At 47.9% G+C, this 22,808-nt stretch overlaps 2 pseudogenes; one reads left to right on the top strand and one right to left on the bottom strand.

Moving 5' to 3' along the window:
• Positions 1–11,795: 11,795 nt before the first annotated feature.
• On the bottom strand, positions 11,796–12,237 carry LOC103304671 (40S ribosomal protein S12-like; annotated as a pseudogene).
• Positions 12,238–13,417: 1,180 nt separating this feature from the next.
• Positions 13,418–14,573, top strand: LOC129147092 (zinc finger protein 345-like; annotated as a pseudogene).
• Positions 14,574–22,808: the final 8,235 nt, after the last annotated feature.

Genomic DNA, 22,808 nt, shown 5'->3' with positions numbered 1-22,808 from the left:
GGCATGCAGAAGGTAGCCAATCCATGATTCTCTTTCATCATCGATGTTTCTATCTCCCTCTCCCTCTCCCTTCCTCTATGAAATCAATAATAAAAAATATTTTAAAAAAAGAAACACGTAAAATTTATATGATCCCAGACTGTTCAAATTCGGACTTACTATAGCATCATTTACTTCAAGTCCATAATAATGTTCTGCTTGTTTTCATTAATAGTAAGTTATTAAGTAACAAGTGAGTAATTGGGATTAAAACTTAGGGAGCATCAGACTTGAAAACGTACAATTTGGGGATTGTAAACGTGTACTAACAAGTAGAAATGATTGCTGGGAGGAAACAGTCATTGGTAACTCCTGCATTATAGAGAATGGGAAGTGGAATATGAAAACGAGGAAATAGCAATAATTGTACGCATAGGCACACAAGTCCACACCCCCACATTTTCTAAACAAAAGCAACAGGCTTTATAATACATATTGGAAAAGTTAAAAGTACACCCACTTGATACACATCCCCTTCCAGTCTGCCCTCTTTCCTTCACCATTTATTAAAAAAAAAATTTTTTTATTGATTTCAGAGAGGAAGGGAGAGAGAGAAACATCAATGATGAGAAGCATTGATCTGCTGTCTCTTGCACACCCCCTACTGGGGATGAAGCCACAACGGGGTGTGTGCTCTCGACCGGAATCGAACCCGGGACCCTTCAGTCCGCAGGCCAACGCTCTATCCACTGAGCACCACCCGCCGGGCCCCTCACCATTTCTGAGCATTCCTCAGGCCGGCCCATTCTCTGACCCAGGCGGGAACACATTCCTTCTGGTGCCCGGGGCTCTGGGGACTACATTACCCAGGTGTCTGTGCGCGAGAGACAGAGATGATGAGCCAATGGCGGCTCAGGACGAGGCACTTCCGGTCTGCGGATCCCGCCAAGGCGGGACTTCCGGCCTCTCCCGTGGCGGTCACTTGGCTCCTCACGGACCCTTTCATCGCGTCGGAGGCTGGGGATCGTGGGCCCAGAGGACCCGCTGGAACCGGGAAGGCGCCAGAGTCCTGGTTTCCGCCGCGCAGACGCGGGGGTGAGGCCGGAGGCTCCTCCGGGGACTGACAGGGACCGGGACCGCCGACCCGGGCCGCCCCCGCCCGCAGAGCCCGATGGCGGCGGCCGCGCCGAGGCGCCCGGATGAGGTGAGCGCGTCCCCCGGGCCTCCCCGCCGCCCCACCCCCCAACCCTGCAGCCCGGGGGCGGGCGCCCGCCCCTCCTGCCGCCCAGGCCCCGCGTCGGCCCGGTGTGACGGGGGCAGGAGGTGGGGAGGGGCTGAGGGGTCGCCGGGGAGCCGCGCAGGGGCGGCTGAGCCGGGAGCATCCGGGAACCTGGGCTCCTCTTTCCCGCGCGCAAGGGACTGACTGGCGTCTGGGCCGGCAGGGCTGGCGCATCATGGGAGTTTGTGACCGGAAGAGGGACCCTTGCGGGACAGGCCTTTTTATGCACTTACCACAGGCCCGGTGCACAAAATTTGTGCACGCGGGGGGGGGGGGCGGGGAGTGGTCACTGGGGGGCGAGAGCATCCCCCTCAGCCCGGGGAGCCCTTGGGGGATGTCCCACTGATGGCTTAGGCCCGCTCCCGCCACCGCCACTGCCCTCGCCCAGCTACTGGCCGAGCAGCGCTCCCCCTGTGGGATCGCACTGACCACCAGGGGGCAGCTCCTGCATCGAGCGTCTGCCCCGTGGTGGTCAGTGCGAGACATAGCTTTGGGGCCAACACCGGCCCGCTGACATCCCCCAGGGGTCCCGGATTGCAAGAGGGGGCAGGCCAGGCTGCGGGACCCCACCCGTGCACCATCAGGGCCAGGGAAGGACATGGGAGGTTGGCCAGCTGGGGAGGGACTGCAGGACGGCTCCACAGGGTGTCCATCCCGTCTCCCTCAGTCTGGATCAGCTGGACCCCAGCAGCAAGCTAACCTACCAGTGGGAGCATCAGAGCGTCTGCCCCCTGGTGGTCAGTGCCCGTCGTGTGAGCGGTTGAGCAGCCTCAGCCTAGCATTCCCATATTACACTTTGATTGGTTGAACGACCGGACACTTAGCGTATTAGGCTTTTATTATATAGGATTGTTTAATCTACACCCGAGGATATTTTTCCATTGATGTTTAGAGCGAGGGAAAGACAGACAAATATCAATGTGAGAAAAACACATCGAACCTGGGACCCTTCCGTCCGCAGGGCAGACTCTATCCACGGAGCCAGACTGGTCAGGGCTGTGACAGGCCTTTTAATGTTTTACAAAAGCGGCTCAGAAACAACAAGAAAAAAAAAGCTGCTCAGAGAGAGAGCAAGTAGGATGGGAGTGAGGAGCCCCAAGGGGGATGTCGGACTGATGGCTTAGGCCCGCTCCCGCCACCGCCACTGTGCTCGCCCAGCCACTTGCGTTCTCGCCTAAGGTCACAGCTGACACGGGCAGCACGGAGGGCACCGACTCCAGGGCGGCCGGGGGTTCAGCGGCAGCCCGCTCCCTTGGCGCCTGGGTGGTTGTCTGCGTCTTCCCACGGATCCCCAAGGTTGAAAAGCCACTTCAGCACCCACACAAGGAAGGACAGGGTGTCCCAGCCCCTCCGAGGTCCTGACACCACCCGGGTGATGTCTGGGATCGCCAGGTTCTGACGCTTTCGTGTTTCCCAAGCTGTTGGTTCTGAGACCTTTAGTGATCCCTGAGCCTGTCTGAGGTCGGGGTGTCTGCAAACTCTCCCCTTGGTATTTTCCCATCTCTTGGATGTGGGGACCCTTGGGATACCCCCAATCCCTGTGTCCTGAGGGACGGGGCATAGGTGACGTGAAGGGGCTCCCAGGTGTGGGAGGTTAACCCGGGGCAGACACCAGCAGGTGCAAATGCTTGGAGGTGCCACGAAGCTGGGAATACGGTAGGCCAGTGGTCGGCAGACTGCGGCTCGCGAGCCACATGCGGCTCTTTGGCCCCTTGAGTTTTTAGCAAAGGCCAGCTTAGGAGTACCCTAATTAAGTTAATAACAAGGTACCTACCTATATAGTTTAAGTTTAAAAAACGTGGCTCTCAAAAGAAATTTCAATCGTTGTCCTGTTGATAGTTGACTCTGTTGACTAATGAGTTTGCCGACCACTGCAGTAGGCAGTGCAGATCTCCATTTCCTTTTTCTATTTTTACTTTTTTATTTTAATAATTTGTTTTTCAGTCCTCACCCAAGGATATGTTTATTGACTTGAGAGAGAGAAACGTTGATGTGAGAAACATCGATCCCCTCCACGTCCTGACCAGGGATCAAACCCCCAAACTAGGTCCGTACCTGCAATCTGTTTGATAATATGGACCAGGGATCAAACCCCCAAACTAGGTCCGTACCTGCAATCTGTTTGATAATATGGACCAGGGATCAAACCCCCAAACTAGGTCCGTACCTGCAATCTGTTGGCATAAAGGACGGTGCTCCAACCAGCTGAGCCACCCTGCCAGGGCCGGTCTCCGTTCTCTTTAAGAATAAAGAGTGTGTGTGTGGGGGGGGGGGGAGGTGCTACCCGGCTTGGCTCAGTGGATGGAGCGTCAGCCTGCAGACTGAAGGGTCCCGGCTTCGATTCCGGCCAAGGGCACAGGCCTGGGTTGTGGGTTCTATCCCCAGTAGGGGGCGTGCAGGAGGCAGCAGATCAGTGATTCTCATCATTGATGTTTCTATCTCCCTTTTTCTTCCTCTCTGAAGTCAATAAAGAAATATACTTTTGAAAAGAAGAGCAAGGGGGCGGGGGGTCAGTGATCATGCCTGTAAGGTAGCTGCCTAAGAAGTGGGGCATCTGCTGTGGAGGCAGATGGAGGTTTGGACCAGAAGGAGCTGGTCTCCGGGATGTAACAGGTTTCTTTGGCTGCACATGGAGGACAGATTACAGGGCTCAGGGAGGAGTCAGAGCCCAGGGGGAGGCGGCTGCTCCGATCCAGTCGGAAGTTGCGGGACAGGAGTGGTGACGGTGGAGGTGGAAGAAGTTGGATTCTGGGTCCATTTTTAAAGACGGGCCATGTAGGTTTTCGGGTGTTGTGGGTGAGGGAAAAAGGAGGAGTTGGGAACAACCTCAGGATTTCTGGTCTCAGCGGCTGAAGCAATGGAGGCCGTCGATGTTGATGGTTGATCTGGATCAACCCATGATTTTGTGTGTTTGGGATTCTCAAAATAAATCCATTTTTTAAAAATATATATTTTATTGATTTTGTACAGAGAGGAAGGGAGAGGGATAGAGAGTTAGAAACATCGATGAGAGAGAAACATCTATCAGCTGCCTCCTGCACCCCCTACTGGGGATGTGCCTGTAACCAAGGTACATGCCCTTGACTGGAATCGAACCCGGGACCCTTCAGTCCACAGGCCGACGCTCTATCCACTGAGCCAAACCGGTCAGGGTTTTGTGGTGAGTTTGCATGGAATCTGGGGAGTTATACCTTGCCAGGGGATAAAGTCTGGGACAAATGTGGGCATTGTGTCAGTGTCCCTGTAGGGGAGGTGGGGGGAGGGAGGAGGACTGTGGCTGCGGTGGGGACATCGAGGACCGTGCAGGAAATAGAAGGGGGTGGTTGTTACCTGAAATCACACGTGGTTCTGGGTGGCGAATATTGCAGTGCGTATCAGAGGCAGGTCTCATTGGGGCTTTTCGTGGCGGGAGCCCCTCAGGGGACCGGGGCTGTGCACGCTTGGGGTGCCCTGTGCCAGGTGCATGGTTGAGTCCGGAGATCTGCCTGTGGTTGGATCAGAAGGTGGCAGAGCTGCTGGACGGAACAAGCGATCACATGTATGGCTGTCTTAGAGGCACAAAGTGGGAAACCCCGGTGAACTGTTTCTCAGGAGGGTGCAGGCCCGGCTCAGAGCGCAGACAGCATTTATCTGCGTCCTCCCCTCCGCCCCCCCCACCTCCGCCGGGCTGTTGCTGAGAGCGAGAACGTGGTGACTGGCACTGTGAGCAGATAGCCTCACTGGCGCCAGGGCCTGGTGTCTCCTCGGAGGTGGAGCCCTAGAGCCGTGGTCGGCAAACCGCGGCTCTTTGGCCCCTTGAGTGTGGCTCTTCCACAAAATACCACAGCCTGGGCGAGTCTATTTTGAAGAAGTGGCGTTAGAAGAAGTTTAAGTTTAAAAAATTTGGCTCTCCAAAGAAATTTCAATCGTTGTACTGCTGACATTTGGCCCGTTGGCTAATGAGTTTGCCGACCACGGCCCCAGAGCCGATGAGCCAGGGGAAGATGTGTGAGGCGTTGGTACCGGGAGACGCTGCTCATGGTTTGTTTGTTTTATCCTGACAGGACCGCGTAGCCTTTGGGGATGTCGCTCTGCACTTCTCCAGGGAGGAGTGGCGCCTCCTTCCTGAGGCTCAGAGAAGCCTGTACCTCGATGTGATGCTGGAGAACTTTGCCCTTGTGTCCTCTCAGGGTAAGACCATCCCTCTCAAATGATGAACAACATAGACTGATGAACAAGAACAGACCCAGAAACAAGGAGGCATCGATCAGACTATCGGGCCTCAGAGGGAGGGTAGGGGAGGGTGGGGGGGAGGGGGGAGAGATCAACCAAAGGACTTGTGTGCATGCATATGAGCCTAACCAATGGTTAAGTTCAACAGGGGGTGGGGGCATCCGTGGGGAGGGGTGGGGGATGGGAATGGGGGGATGAGGACAAATATGTGACACCTTAATCAATAAAGAAACTAAAAAAAAAAGACCATCCCTCTCCCCGGTGACCCGGACTGGCCTTTGCCTTTCCCCACGTCCCCTTCCCCCGGGGGGTGCCCTGGCCTCACACGTGGACCGTGGGCACTGCTTGCCTCCCGGTTCTCTGGGCAGTCGCTGTCCTTGGTAGGGCCTGCTTGTCTGCAGGGCCGTCATCTCCCCCTGCACCTGGATGCAGGCTGTGCTGAACTCGCATAGGAGCCTGATGACCACCTTGTTTTCCCTTAGCCCGGCTGGGCCCCGTATCCAGGTAGATGGCACTTCAGTCCCCCCCCCCCCTTTTTTTTTTATTTGACCTTTTCTGGTGCTTGCCTATGCTGCAGTTACAGGCATCATCATGGTCATTACTTACCAGTCCCATAGGTAATTTTTTATTTTATTTTATTTATTTATTCTAATATTTTTTATTGATTTCAGGGAGGAAGGGAGAGAGAGAGAGAAACATCAGTGATGACTGCCTTCTGCATGCCCCCTGCTGGGGATCGAGCCTACATCCCGGGCATGTGCCCTTGTCTGGAATCGAACCCGGGATCATTCTGCAGGCCAATGCTCTATTCACTGAGCCAAGCCAGCTAGGGCTCCATGGGTTATTTTTTAAGACTATCCTGTATGGCCGAGGCCGGTTTGGCTCAGTGGATAGAGCGTCGGCCTTCGGACTGGGGGGTCCCGGGTTCGGTTCCGGTCAAGGGCATGTGCCTTGGTTGCGGGCACATCCCCAGTGGGGGGTGTGCAGGAGGCAGCTGATCGATGTTTCTTTCTCATCGATGTTTCTGGCTCTCTATCCCTCTCTCTTCCTCACTGTAATAAATCAATAAAATATATATTAAAAAAAAAAAAAAGACTATCCTGTATGATTCTATTTGTAGTATTTAGATATTTTTTTCTGGCTTTATTGAGGTATAACTGACAAATACTATTGTACATATTTAAAATGTTATAATATGATTTATTGTACATATACATTGTGAAATGATTAGTGCAATCAAATTACTGAATCCACCACCTTATGTACGGGGCTGGATACTACTCCTGGCTTCTTGGAATGCATCACCACTGATTGGAGCAGACTATTGTATTTACCTTTTTAATGTGTGCTCTTAGCACATTTCGAGTATACAGTACAGCATTTTTAACTGTAGTCACCACGTTTTACATTAGAGCCTCAGAACTTAATTTTGTAACTCACCAATATCTCCCCATTTCCCTTAACCCCTAGTCCCTGGCATTCTTTTTGTTTTTATGATTCAACTCTTTTTTTTCTTTTCTTTTCTTTTTTTTTGATTTTTTTACAGAGGAAGGGAGAGGGATAGAGAGTTAGAAACATCGATGAGAGGGAAACATCGACCAGCTGCCTCCTGCACACCCCCTACCGGTGATGTGCCCGCAACCAATGTACATGCACTTGACCGGAACCGAACCTGGGACCTTTCAGTCCGCAGGCCGATGCTCTATCCACTGAGCCAAACCAGTTTTGGCTGATTCAACTCTTTTTTTAAGATTCCACATGGCTTATTTCACTTTGCATTATGCCCTTCAGGTTCATTGATGTTGTTACAAATGCATGATTTTCTTTTTATGGCTGAATAATACTCCATTCTGTGTGTGTGTGTATTAGACTTTATCCATTCGATTGTTGACAGATGCTTTAGGTAATTTCTTACCATGGCTATTAAGAATAACGCTGCAGTAAACATAGGCCTGTGAATATCTCTTTGCGATACTGATTTTTGTTTCTGTTGGATAAAGTATAATAGAAGTGGGATTGTTGGGCCATATGGTAGTTCTATTTTGAATGTTTTGAGGAACTTCCCTACAGTTGGTTTAGTGGCTGTATTGAGGTGCAGTCCTACAGTGTACAAAGGTTTCCTTTTCTTCACATCCTGGTTAACACTTTTTATCTCTGGTTTTGTTTTTTTGTTAGTAGCCATCCTAACAGCTGTGAGGTAGTATCTCATTGTGGTTTGAATTTGCATCTTTGTGGTATCTCTTCGCCATTTGTATGTCTTTGAATAAATGTCTGTAGACTTCCTTTGCCATTTTTAATTGAATTATTCTTTTGTTGAATTGTGTGAGTTTTTTTATATATACACTAGAGGCCCGGTGCACGAAATTCGTGCACGGAGGGGGGTTGTCCCTCAGCCCAGCCTGTACCTTCTCCAATCTGGGACCCCTCAAGGGATGTCCAGCTGCCCGTTTAGGCCCGATCCCAGTAGGATCGGGCCTAAACGGGCAGCTGGACATCCCTCTCACAATCCAGGACTGCTGGCTCCCAACTGCTTGCCTGCCTGCCTCCCTGATTGCCCCTACCCACTTCTGCCTGCCAGCCTGATCACCCCCTAACCACTCTGCTGCCAGCCTGTTTGCCCCCAACTTCCCTCCTCTGCCGGCCTGGTCACACCTAACTGCCCTCTCCTGCAGGGTTGATCACCTCCAACTGCCCTCCCTTGCAGGCCTGTTCCCTCTCAACTGCCCTCCCTTGCAGGCCTGGTCCTTATCAACTGCCCTCCCTTGCAGGCCGGGTGCCTCGCAACTGCCCTCTCCTGCTGGCCATCTTGTGGTGGCCATCTTGTGTCCACATGGGGGAGGCTATATTGTGTGTTGCAGTGATGATCAATCTGCATATTACTCTTTTATTAGATAGGATAGAGGCCTGGTACAGAGGTGGGGGCCAGCTGGTTTGCCCTGAAGGGTGTCCCTGATCAGGGTGGGGTTCCCTTGGGGCGTGGGGCGGCCTGAGCGAGGGACCTGTGGTGGTTTGCAGGCCGACCGTGCCCCCTGGCAACCCAAGCGGAGGCCCTGGTATCTGGAATTTATTTTCCTTCTACAAGTGAAACTTTGTAGCCTGGAGCGGAGCCAAGCCTGGGGCTCCCTCCGTGGCCAGCAGCCATTTCTGTTGGGGTTATAATTGAAACTTTGTTGCCTTAAGCGGGTGGGCCCGGCCAGGGTGTGCGGAAAGCTTTGCTTTCCATGTTGCCGGGGCAACCCTGGCCTGCTCTCTCAAGCTCCATTCTGCCGCCATTTCTGTTTGAATTTGTTTACCTTCTATAATTGAAACTTTGTAGCTTGAGTGGAGGCTTAGGCCTGCAACAGCTCTCGGAAAGCTTGGCTTGCTCTGTTACCTAGGAAACCTTGCTCTCTGTGACTGTAGCCATCTTGGTTGGGTTAATTTGCATAGTCACTCTGATTGGATGGTGGGCATGGTTTGTGGGTGTGTCAGAGGTATGGTCAATTTGCATATTTGTCTATTATTAGGTAGGATTCTGGATTTTTTTTTCCCCCCTCACCTGAGGACAGGTTCATTGATTTATTTCTTTAGAGAGATAGGAGGGAGGATGAGAGAGAGAGAGAGAGAGAGAGAGAGAGAGAGAGAGAGAGAGAGAAACATGGATGGGGCTGCCTCTCACACTCATTCCCCACCTGGGGCAGAGGATCGAGCCTGCAACCCAGGTATGTGCCCTGACTGGGAATTAAACCTGTGACCTTTCAGTGCATGGGACAACACTACAAACAACTGAGCCATACCAGTCAGAGCTATATATTCTTTTTTTTTTTTTCTTTTCTTCTTTTTTTTTTTTTTTATATATTTTTATGCTTTTTACAGAGAGGAAGGGAGAGGGATAGAGAGCTAGAAACATCGATGAGAGAGAAACATCGATCAGTTGCCTCCTGCACACCTCCTACTGGGGATGTGCCCGCAACCAAGGTACATGCCCTTGACTGGAATCAAACCTGGGACCTTTCAGTCCGCAGACCGACGCTCTATCCACTGAGCCAAACCGGTTTTGGCTATATATTCTTGATATTAACCCCTTATTAGATACATCTTTTGGAAATATTTTTTCCTGTTTCTTAGGTTGCCTTTTTATTTTGTTGATTATGCCTCTTGCTGTGTAGAAGCTTTTTGGATTCATGTAACCCAGTTGCTTATTTTTGCTTTCGTTGTCTGTGCTGTTGCTTTCATATCCAAAAACATCATTGCCAACACCAATGTCAAGGAGCTTTTCCTTTACATTTTCTTCTAAAAGTTTAACAATTTCAGGTCTTAAATATTTTTTACGTTCAAGTTACTTTTAATTTTTGCACATGATAATTATCCATTTATCTCATCCCTTGTTTATTTTTCCTTATTGATCTTAGAGAGAGAGAGAAACATCAATTAGTTGTTGCACTTATTTATGCATTAATTGATTGATTCTTGTATGTGCCCTGACCTGGGATCGAACCCGCAACCCTGGTGTGTTGGGATGATGCTGTAACCATGTGAGAACCTGGCCAGGGCTCATCGTCATTCATTGAAGAGACTGTCCTTCCTCATTGTGTGTTCTTGGGTCCCTGGTCAAAGGTTATGTGACCACAGATGCCTGTGTTTGTTTCCGGGCTCTGCTGTTTTCTGTTGGTCTCTTTGTATGCCACTGCCACAGTGTTTTGATTACTTACAGCTTTGCAATATTTTGAGATAGGAAGTGCGATGATGGCTTTAGCTTTGTGTTTTTGCCTTTCTTTCTTTCTTTCTTTCTTTCTTTCTTTCTTTCTTTCTTTCTTTCTTTCTTTCTTTCTTTCTTTCTTTCTTTCTTTCTATCTCTCTCTCTCTCTCTCCTCTTTCTCTCTTTCTCTCTCTTTTCTCTCTCTCTCTCTCTCTCTCTCTCTCTCTCTCTCTCTCTCTCTCTCTCGATTGCTGCCTAGCTGGCGTCAACCTATGAATCAGGAGATCATGATTCCATTCCCAGTCAGGGCACATGCCTGGGTTGCCAATAAGTGATTCTCATTGTTGATGTTTCTGTCTCTCTCTCCCTCTCCCTTCCTCTCTGAAATCAATAAAAACATATGCGTATATTTTTTTAAAAGATTGCTTTGGCTATTTGGATTTTTTGTGTGTGGTTCCATGCGGATTTTAGGATCCCCTCCCTTCTTATTGAATTTGTTGGGGTGACTCTGGTTAACAAAATAATACCGGTTTCAATTCTATAACACGTCATCTGTCCACTATGTTCATTATCTCAAGTCAAGTGGGGTTTTTTTTTCTGTATCCATGAAAAATGTCATTGGAATTCTGATATGAATTACATAGAATCTGTAGATCACACTGGGGAGATTACTTGGGTAAAATGGACATAACAATATTTATTCTTTCAGTCCAAGAACACTGGATATTTTTCTATTGGTGTGTTATGTTTCCATTTTCATTTGTCTGAATATGTATTTTTTATGTCTTTGACCCATTGATTTTTCAAGAGTTTGTTGCTTAAATTTTACATATTTGGTATTTTCCAGCTTTCTTTCTCTGATGATTTCCAGTATCATGCCATTTTGTTTGGAAAAGATATTTGATATGATTTCAGCCTTCTTAAGTTTCTTAACACGTTAAGCGCCCAACCTGTTTTGTCTTCCAGACAGAAAGTATAATGTCAGTCCCCGGTGACTGACTGGGCGCTTAACATGTTAAGACTTGTTTTGGGACCTAACATGATTTGTTATATCATATACTGCTGCATGTTCTGTATATATGTGTTTTTAAATTTTTTATTTATTGATTTTACAAGGGGCAGAGGGAGAAATATTGATTTTTTTTTTGTCCCACTTATTTATGCATAAATTCATTGGTTGATTCTTGTATGTACCCTGACCAGGTATTGAACCTGCAATCTTGGCATATCAGGACCACACTGTAACCAAATGAGCTACCTGGCCAGGACCAGGTCCATTTGCTCTTAAGAAAAGTTCAGGTTTGATATTCTTTTACTGATATTTCTGTCTGGGTGATCTATCCATTGTTGAAAGTGGAGTATTGAAGTCACCAACTATTATTGCATTGCTGTCCATTTCTTTCTTCAGATCAGTTAGTACTTCCTAAATACAGTTAGGTGTTCTGATATTGGGTGCATATATACTTATAACAGTTACATTTTCTTGATGACCTGTCAGCTTTATCATTATGTAAAGAAGTTCTTCGTCACTTGTGACGGTTTTTGACTTAAAGTCATGTTGTCTGACATAATCATAGTTATCCCTGCTCTTTTTATTATTTTAAACAAAAGCCAAGTTTATTTGTTCATTCCCAGCGTTTGAAGTACTTACTCCTCGATGACATCCTTTGCCTGAGACTCTTTGCCATAGTCCTTAACCACCACGCAGCTGCAGCCCCCCGCTTTACGGGGTTTTCCCTCTCTGTCCATTTTCCAGAGGCCCACCCATCCCCCAGTTTCTTGTTGTCGGCGACCTTGATTAGGTGGATTTGGTGTTCAGCACAAAGAGCCTCCACCAACTTGACGTTCGTAGCTCATCACAGGTGGATGCAGGTACACAAAGGTGGGCGTGGCGCTTGTCTAAGGCTTTGGCAGCTTCGCGAATTCCGCCCGCGAGGCCGGCGTGGATGAGGGCGGTCTTCAGCAGCTCTTGCAAAGCAGGATTAACGTCCATTACACCTCCAGCAGCAATGCCTTCCTCGGCCATGGCGGTGGGTTATGGGTAGAGCCGAATCTTGAATGCACCCAAGCCTCCGCCTCCGCGCAACTCCACTGCGGCAGGGAAAGCCCTGCTCTTTTTTTAAAAAATATATTTTATTGATTTTTTACAGAGAGGAAGGGAGAGGGACAGAGTCAGAAACATCGATGAGAGAGAAAAATCGATCAGCTGCCTCCTGCACACCCCCCACTGGGGATGTGCCTGCAGCCAAGGTACATGCCCTTGACCGGAATCAAACCCGGGACCCTTCAGTCCACAGGCCGACGCTCTATCCTCTGAGCCAAACCGGTCTTGGCCCTGCTCTATTTTTTTTTGTTGAAGATTTACACATTGGTGGTTGGGTTGCCCCTTGCCAATAAAGTCAGCGTGTAATTTACCATCATTTCTTTGCCTTTAGGTTGCTGCTGTGGAACAAAGAATGTGGAGGCACCTTTTGAACAGAGCATTCCTGTGGGAGCATCACAAGCCAGGACTTCCAGGGAATCTCAGTCTTCCCAGAAGACCCACCCCTGTGAGATGTGTGGTCCAGTCTTGACAGATATCTTCCATTTGACTGAGCACCAGGAAACACTACACAGACTGAGGTGTGGGGCATGTGGAAAACAATTTTATTTCAGTGCAAACTGTCAGCACGACCAGGAGCAGCTCAGGGGAGAGAAACTCTTGGTGAGCACTGCGGATAGACCCTCGTTGGCAAAGAGCTGCGATTTCCAGGAGTCACGGCAGCCCTCTACCCGTGAGGGGGTTGGGAAGGACCGCCTGACCTCCCCAGGACATCTCCCACAGGCCACGCACACCAGAGAGAAGCCAAACAAAATCTCCAAATGCAGGGGGGCTTCTCAGCACAGAAAAAGTAACTGTTCTAGGGACGAATGTGAGAAGGCCTTCAGTCCTAAACACACACACGCGCAGGACTCGGGAGTGCACGTTAAAAAACAGTGTTTTGTGTGCCGTGAGTGTGGGAAAAGATTCAGGTACAAATCCTCCTTTGTAATTCACCAGAGCGTCCACAATGATGACAGAATTCATGTCTGTGAAGACTGTGGGAAGTCCTTTAGGGGAAGCTCAGCCTTCACCCAACACCGAAGAATTCATTCTGCGGCGAGGCAGCACAAGTGCGGCAAATGTGGGAAATCCTTTAACCAAAAATTTGTCCTCATTTATCCTCAGAGAAGCCACACTGGAGAAAGTTGTTACGTCTGTTGTGAATGTGCACCATCTTTCAGGCAAAGCTCTGCTCTTATTCCACAACAACAGACAGTTTATTCTGGAGAAATGAGTTTTGAGTGCACCGAATGCGGGAAATGCTTTAAACGGAATTCTGACCTTATTGAACATGGGAGAGTTCATACAGGAGAAAGGCCTTTCGAGTGCAGTGAATGTGGGAAATCTTTTACTTCTAGCTCTGCCCTTCGTTACCATCAGAGAGTTCATAGTGGAGAAAAACCTTATAAATGCAATGAATGTGGGAAGTTTTTTACCTCTAGCTCTGGCCTCCGTTATCATCAGAGAGTTCATACAGGAGAACGACCATATGAGTGTAGTCATTGTGGGAAATCTTTTACTCAAATAAATCACCTCATTATACACCGAAGAATTCACACAGGGGAAAGGCCTTATGAGTGCAGTGAATGTGGAAAATCCTTTAGCCACAAATCTTATCTGTCCCAACACCAGAGAGTTCACACTGGAGAAAAGCCTTTTGAATGTAGTGAATGTGGGAAATCTTTCACCTCTGGCTCTGCCCTCTGTTATCATCAGAGAGTTCACTCTGGAGAAAAACCCTATGAGTGCAGTGAATGTGGGAAAACTTTTACCAATGGACCAATACTCATTCGACACCGCAGAGTTCACACAGGAGAAAGGCCTTACGAATGCAGTGAATGTGGGAAAACTTTCACCCAAAGAAACCATCTCAATATACATCAGAGAGTTCACACAGGAGAGAGGCCTTACGAGTGTCGTGAATGTGGAAAATGCTTTACCTCTGGCTCCTCCCTTCGTTATCATCAGAAAGTTCACATTGGAGAAAAGCCTTATGAGTGCAGTGAATGTGAGAAATCATTTATCTCTAGCTCCGCCCTCCGTTGTCATCAGAGAGTTCACACAGGAGAAAGGCCTTTTGACTGCAATGAATGTGGGAAATCTTTCAGGGATAGTTCCCAGTTGAATCAACACCAGAGGGTTCACACTGGAGAAAAACCTTACGAGTGTACTGACTGTGGGAGAACCTTTAGCCAGAATTCGTACCTCTCTAAACACAGGAGAATTCACACTGGAGAAAGGCCTTATGAGTGTAATGAATGTAGGAAGTCTTTTACTTCCGTCTCTGCCCTTGGATATCATCAGAGAGTTCACACAGGAGAAAGGCCTTACAAGTGCAGTGAATGTGAGAAGTCTTTTACAAATAGCTCAATACTCATTCGACACCGTAGAGTTCACACAGGAGAAAAGCCTCATGAGTGCAGTCAATGTGGGAAGTCTTTTACCCAAAGGATTCACCTCATTATTCACCAGAGAGCTCACACGGGAGAAAGGCCTTATGAATGCAGTGAATGTGGGAAATCTTTTACTTCCCGTTCCACCCTCCAATATCACCAGAGAGTTCACACAGGAGAACGGCCTTTTGAGTGCATTGAATGTGGCAAATCTTTTAGCCGAAAATCTAACCTCTCTCAGCACACGCGAGTTCACACTGGAGGAAGGCCTTAGATGGGTAGGCCCTCTAAGGCGGTTTTGTTTGTTGGCTTGTGTTTTTTGTTCTCAGTGTTAATAACACTGGAGGACACTCTGAGGTTCCATTTGCCTGAATTTAATCTCAGGCATAAAGCAACCGTAGGGAGGTTCCCTGTAGTTTTAGTTCTGTGGGAAGCATACGTGTCTACGTTGCACTTTCTGATCGACACACATCTCTTGCCAGATTTACGTCACTACAGATGTCTCTGGTCGAAGATGTTTCACCTATAACCGTGGTCGGCAAACTGCGGCTCGCGAGCCACATGCTGCTCTTTGGCCCCTTGAGTGTGGCTCTTCCACAAAATACCACGGCCTGGGTGAGTCTATTTTGAAGAAGTGGCATTAGAAGAAGTTTACGTTTAAAAAATTTGGCTCTCAAAAGAAATTTCAATCGTTGTCCTGTTGATATTTGGCTCTGTTGGCTAATGAGTTTGCCGACCACTGAGCTATAACATCTAGATTCCACATTTCGCACCAGTCACCGCACTAACGCGCTCAGGGCCGCTTACTCTGCTGCTTGGTTTGTTGGAGGAAATTAGGAGTAGCCTGAGCCCTCGGGGGTCTGCGTTCTGTTCACTCTGAATAGTTGGGGAATGGACCGAATGCGGCGATAACCCGGAGAATGTCGTTGGAATTCAGCTGGCGGCTTGAGAAGGACTTTTTCAGGGGCCTGGTTGCCCTGGACACCTGTGGCGAACATTTCCAGTTTCCAAGTCACCAATGCAAGAAGTACCAGGTCCGGGCCCTTGGGTTTGTAAAAGAACGAGTATCTTGCTGTTTTAAGTACTCTTCAATCTGGGGCATACTAGTTAATGTGTGGCGTGATTTATAAGCAAATTTGGGTTCTACAAACAACTTTTTATGGGAGGGGCCTCAAAGTTTCTCTGTATTACAGGGAACGGCCTGGGACAGACTAGCTCTCCAGGTTTTGGCAGATTTGCATTACTGTTCACGTCTTTTGAGGGAAGATGCAGGGCTTGTGGTCCTGTGAAGCCTAAATGCTGTGGACTCAGGAGCCTCAGGAAGCGCCCTGAGGGGGGCCAGGGGTTGCAGCCCCAGGTGCTTCTGGGAGCAGCATTGAGTCGCCTTGTGCACAAGGTGTGCCAGTGGTTCTGGAGGGAAGTATTTTCCACGTTCTTACTAACAGCCCTGCGCCCTGACGTGCACAGTCACGTGGCTGACGGTGACTGGCCGTGGGATGAAGGGGTAGGGAGAGCCATGCCTGCTGCACAATCACTGGCCCAGTTGGTATTGTTGGAGACTGCATCCAACTGGATGGAACGTGCCCCTCCTAAACGTGCGTCCAGAAATGTTTCTGCGGAAAAGAATGTATCAGTGTGGACACAAATCTGAGTGTCTCCAGGCATGTTTATCTGCTGTGACTTAAGGCATTTTCATAAAATCAAAAGATTTTTAGGCCTGGCCAGTGTTTCTCAGTGGTTGAGCATCAACCTATGAACCAGGAGGTCACAGTTTGATTCCTGGTCAAGGCACATGCCTGGCTTGTGAGCTAGATCCCCAGTAGGGTGTGTGCAGGAGGCAGCCAATCAATAATTCTCATCATTTTATTTTTTATTTTTTGTTGACCCTCACCCAAGGATATTTTTCCATTGATCATATATATATATACAATGGAAAAATATTGATTTATTGATTTCAGAGAGGAAGAAGGAGAAAGAGATAGCTGCCTCCTGCACATCCCCCACTGGGGATCTAGCCCACAACCCAGATATGTGCCCTCGGCCGGAATTGAACCTGGGACCCTTCGGTTGGCAGGCCGACTCGATCCACTGAGCCAAGCCAGCTAGGACACCATTGATCTTTTTTTAGAGAGCGGGAAAGAGAAATATCGATGTGAGAGAAACACATCTACTGGTTGCTTTCTGCATGGGCCCTGACCATCGGGAAGGAGCCTGCAACCAAGGTACATGCAGAATTGAACCCAGGAACCTTTGGTCCACAGGCTGACGCTCTACCCACTGAGCCACACAGGCTAGGGTTGATTCTTATCATTGATGTTTCTGTTGCTATCTTTTACAAAAAATTTTGTGGCCCGGCCAGCATGGCTCAGTGGTTGAGTGTCGATCTATGAACCAGGAGGTCATGGTTTGATTCCCGCTCAGGGAACCTGCCCAGGTTGCTAGCTCGATCCCCAGTGTGGGGCATGCAGAAGGTAGCAGCCGATCAATGATTCTCTTATCATTGATGTTTCTATCTTTCCTCCTCTGTGAAATCAATGAAAATATATTTTTAAAAATAAAAGAAAATGTCAACACTTAAAAAAATTTTGTGTGTGTGTGTGTGTGTGTGTCTGTGAATTTCTATAGGGTCTTAGATGTTCATCTCTAGACCACTGGTGCCCAGGCAGAAAATCAAAGATAACGAAAAGGGGTCATATTCCAGGGAGAGGACATTGTTACCCAGCCAGCATTGTTTGATATACTTGTCACTAAGCAAGACTGATCCCAAGAGGGTATGAGTACGTGGATTGAATATAGAGTTGCAAACTGTATTTTTAAAGAGTTGAAGATAATTTTTTTATCTTGAGACATTTTTAAAAATCTTTATTAGTATGGTATAATATACATGTGGTAAATGACATTTTAAGTATAGTATCTGAAGAATTTTGACATGTATTAAGCTGAAACCATCACCATAGTCATAATACTTACCATATGTGTTACTATTTACTTCATGTCCTTTTGTAATCTCTCCTTGCCATTAATTTACTTTTCATTTTAATAGCTGACTTTGCATTTCATGGAATTTATATGGTGGCAATAAAAGTGGATTTTCTGCCTTCAGTTCTATTGCATAAATAGTTGAAGATGTATTTAATGATGTGTTAGTACCTCATCATTTTTTTCCAGAGAAATATTATCTTTGAATATATTACCTTCAAATATATAAGCCATTAGTTTATCCATTCATTTTGTACATGCACATTGGGTTATTTCTAATTTTTGACTATTGAAAATAATCCCAGGCCCTGGCTGGGTAGCTGAGTTTGTCAGAGTGCTCTCCTGATATGTCACGGTTGCGGGTTCAATCCCCTTTCAGGGCACATTGGGGAATCAACCAATGAATGCATAAACATTGGAAAAACAAATGTATGTTTCTGTCTCTCTAAAATAGATTTTAAAAATAAGAAAGTAAAGCTGGTACAAGCATATGTGTATCATTATGTAGATATGTTTTGTTTACTTTTGTCAATAATTCAGTGAATAGTCTGAGTCCTAGACTATATGAATATTTAACTTAACAGTATTTGCAAGTTGTGGTATAAACTGATTATACTTTTTGTATTCTTTCAGTCGTATATGAGGGAGTCAGTTCCTCTATATCCTAGAGAATATTTGGTTTGGTCAATCATGATTTCAACCCTTTTTATAACTTTGATGTGATCCTCACTGTTATTTGATTGCATTTCCCAACAGATTTATGGACATTTTTTCAGATGTGTATTTGCTATATATCTGTATATTGGGTAAAATGTGTGATCAGGTGTTCAACCTAATTGGCTATCAATTTTGGCTATTTTCTCATGTATTTATTTGTTATATGTGTTTTTTTGTTTTTTTAAATATATTTTATTGATTTTTTTACAGAGAGGAAGGGAGAGGGATAGAGAGTTAGAAACATCGCTGAGAGAGGAACATCGATCAGCTGCCTCCTGCACACCCTCTACTGGGGATGTGCCCGCAACCAAGGTACATGCCCTTGACCGGAATAGAACCTGGGACCTTTCAGTCTGCAGGCCGACGCTCTATCCACTGAGCCAAACCGGTTAGGGCTATATGTGTTTTTTAAAAGAACAGTGAACCCTGGCCAGTTTGGCTCAGTGGATAGAGCATTAGCCTGCAGACTGAAGGGTCCTGGGTTGGATTCCAGACAAGAGCACATGTCTGGCTGCTGGATCCCCAGTAGGGGGTGTGCAGGAGGCAGCCAATCAATGAGTCTCATCTGTTTCTATCTTTCTCTCTGCCTTCCCCTCTGAAATCAATAAAAAAATTTTTTTTAAAGAAGAGGATACATATTTTACATTGGTTACATGAAACCCGTAGCTAGTAGATTAGGGAGGCAGGAGAAAGCAAATTGAGGGAACCGGAAGGGCGGATTCTGTTGGCCAAAATGTAAAATGATAAACATTTTTTTACAGAGCTGGGGTACAGGATAGTGAACAGTCAACAATTAACAGCAGTGGGGATCTGTGGTGTTGCAGAGTGTTGCCTGTGCTTTGAGGATTCGGGAGAAAAGGGAAATTACATTGGCATTCCAAGATATGTTATTGTAGATGCAAAAAGACAACAGACAGCCTCAGAGGAAAGGTGGGCCTTTGTCAGGGAAGATACTGGCCTAGGACATGAGTATCCACCATCAAATACTTTTAAAAAATGTTTTATTGATTTTAGAGAGAGGAAGGGAGGGAGAGAGAAACATCAATGATGACAGAATCACCTGTTTGCTGCCTCGTATATCCCCCCCCCCCCCCCACTGGGGATTGAACCCACAACCCGGGCACTGCTTCTGGTTAAAAAGTTAATGTTAGACCATCCTTTATGGCTGGTTTAGGTCTCTGAATTTGCAAGGCCCCGGCAGGCCTTACCTGAGCTAGTCAGGTTAGCATTCGGCCACTCTTTGTCCACACTCTAAAACCTGCAGAGACCTCCGCCAGGTTGGGCGTTGAAAGATGGTTTGAGAACAAGCCCTCTGCACCTGCTGCAGTCTGAGAAACATCATTTTAAATTTTCAAATAGGAGAAATCTCATTACAGGATCACTATGGATTGTCTTTTGTTGTTTTTGCATATGAACATACCCATGATTTATCGCTAATTGTAATACACATGTACTGTAAAAGAATTCTCATGTGATTCCCGGTCAGGGCACATGCCCAGGTTGCTGGCTCAACCTCCAGTGCGGAGTGTGTAGGAGGCAGCAGATCAGTGATTCTCTATCATCATTGATGTTTCTATTTCTCCCCTCTCTTTTCCTCTCAGAAATAAATCAAAATACATACTTTTTAAAAAGGTGTGGCCCTAGCTGGTTTGGTTCAATGTATAGAGCGTCAAGGGCACGTGCCAGGGTTGCAGGCTCGGTTCCCAATGTGGGGCGTGCAGGAGGCAGCCGATCAATGGTTCTCTCATTGATGTTTCTATCTCCCCATCCCTCTCTGAAATCAATAAAAACAATTTTTTAAATATTGAAAAAAAGCTGTGAGAATTTGGCAGGTGAACCTGAGGGGAAAGTTTGGTTAGAATTGAATCCTCCAACCTATTCAAATATCTATTTTTTAAATTGACATGTACAACTAGTCAACCTCCAATAAATGTGTATATTATGCATCTTAGTATTTTTTTATTTCAGAAGTGTGTCCAAACCCTAACCGGTTTGGCTCAGTGGTTAAGAGCGTCAGCCTGTGGACTGAAGAGTCCCGGGTTCAATTCCAGTCAAGGGCATGTACCTTGGTTGCGGGCACATCCCCAGTAGAGGGCGTGCAGGAGGCAGCTGATGGATGTTTCTCTCTCATCGATGTTTCTAACCCTCTATCCCTCTCCCTTCCTCTCTGTAAAAAATCAAAATATATTTAAAAAAAGAAGTGTGTCCAACATTCTTGTGTTGTGTTTGTCATGTTTATGATGCAGTAAGTATGTCATTTGATAAAATTTTGCACACCCTGGAATGTAGGCGAACCTCCCTTTATTAATACTGTGTGGATCTTGACAGGTAATGCTTTTGTTGTTAATCCTCACTTCAGGCTATTTTCCCGTTGATTTTTTTAGAGGGAGAGACAGAAACATCTGTTTGGCTCTACCCGCTGAGCTAACCGGCCAGGGCAGACAATGCATTTTTTTTTTTTAAATATATTTTATTGATTTTTCACAGAGAGGAAGAGAGAGGGATAGAGAGCTAGAAACATCAATGATAGAGAAACATCGATCAGCAGCCTCTTGCACAACCCCTACTGGGGATGTGCCCGCAACCAAGGTACATGCCCCTGACAGGAATCGAACCTGGGACCCCTCAGTCCGCAGGCCGACGCTCTATCCACTGAGCCAAACCGGTCCCGGCAGACAATGCATTTTTATCAACATGCACACGACCCATCGCCAGGGAGAAGATGACAACTTTCTTCAGCCGTTTTCAATATATATATTTTTTTAATTCTCACCCGAGGATATTTTTTCTTACTGATTTCTAGAGAGATTGGAAGGGAGGGGGGGTGAGGAAGAGAGAAAGAAACCCATTGGTTGTCTGCAGCAGAGGGACCCTGGTGTTGAGGTGTAGATGCTTTTAAAAATTGATTGATTGATTGATTGATTGATTGATTGATTGATTGATTTCAGAGAGGAAGGGTGAGGGAAGAGAGTTAGAAACATCAATGATGAGAGATAATTGACCGGCTGCCTCCTGCACAGCCTCCACTGGGGATGAGCCCACAACCAAGGTCCATGCCCTTGACCGGAATCGAACCTGGGACCCTTCAGTCCGCAGGGCGACGCTCTATCCACTGAGCCACACCGGCCAGGGCTGGGCTCCATCTTTGGGCCTCGGGGAACGGGGGCCAGGAACCCCACAGCATCCGCACGCTGTCCACCGCAGCACCTCGCAGCTCGGCCCCGGGCCCCGGGGCAGCGAGGCCGGCTCCTCCCCGCCGGCCACGACCCACGGCGGCAGCCGGACCGAGAAGCAGGTCGTGACCGCTGATTTGTGGCAGAAGGCCGCCCAGTCTCACCTGGGCACCTCGGCCCCTGCCCCCTGGCAGCTGGCATCGCCGCTCTCACCCTGGAGGCCGGTGGAGAAAGCACTGGCCTGCCTGCCCTTCCCCCCCCCCCCCGTTCTTCTCTCCCTCCCGGCACCCAGCCACCTGCCCAGGGGTGCCCACTCCCCGCCCTCCCCTTGTGGCCAGCCTGGCTGGTTTTCTAAGATACTGGGTTGGTACACAGTGATTTTTTTTCCTTGTAATTTAAACAGGCCCAGCATTGTTGGTTCTATTTAATGGACACAGATAACGTTAGAAGTTTTAAAGTGATTAAACTTGCATACCTATGCAATTGAAAAAAAAGGGGGGGGATTAATTAGAGGAAATAATTTAATATTGCTATTTGCCCTTTCTCTATAATAGAAGTTTCAGAGAGGAAAGAAAATTAGTAAAATGTATATGAAAACCTTCCTGTCAGAGTCTGGGGCTCACCACGGGACCCAGAGTCAAGTCCCCGCCCACCCACATGCACCTCAAAATCACGTGAGACCCAGACCCAGCCGTGCCCCCCGCCCATTGGCCTAGATCCAGACCCGGCCAGTCCCATCCTTTTAAAGCCCTGCCGGGCAGGGGGCGTAGCCTCAGGTACCCTGGCTTGGCGTGAGGACTGGGGGCCTGAGGTCCCCAGCCCAGACCAGGGCAAGGGGCGTGCCTTGAGGTCCTCAGTCAAGCCCTGCCAGATGGGGGACAAGGCCTGAGATCCCCTGTCAAGTCCGCTGGGTGGGGAGGCATGGCCTTAGGTCCCCCGTCAAGCCGCACCAGGTGGGGGTGCAGCCTGAGGTTCCCCCAGCCTGACGCTAGGGTGGGGGGCACGGCCTGAGATCCCCCATCAAGCCCAGCCAGGCAGGGAGGCCCAGCCTCAGGTCCCCTGTCAAGCCCCACGGGGGCGGAGGGGGTGGGGGAGAAGGCTTAGCCTCAGGTCCCTGCTGATTGCTCCTTAAGGCTCCTTAAGGGAACTTGGCCTCAGCTGTGGGTGCAGCCATCCTTGTGACGGAGTGATGGCAATTAGCATATTCCCTCCTTATTGGATAGGATTTCACAGGAGCCAAGCAGTGAGCTAAACTGAAAATCAGAGTGTTTTTGAGAAAGGTCACCTTTTCCATAGGGAACATGACCTGGGAGAA

Source organism: Eptesicus fuscus, chromosome 21 (assembly GCF_027574615.1).
Source record: "Eptesicus fuscus isolate TK198812 chromosome 21, DD_ASM_mEF_20220401, whole genome shotgun sequence".
Classification (NCBI taxonomy): domain Eukaryota; kingdom Metazoa; phylum Chordata; class Mammalia; order Chiroptera; family Vespertilionidae; genus Eptesicus; species Eptesicus fuscus.
The sequence above is the reverse complement of the archived record's forward strand: the minus strand, read 5'-3'. Positions and strand labels throughout refer to the sequence as shown.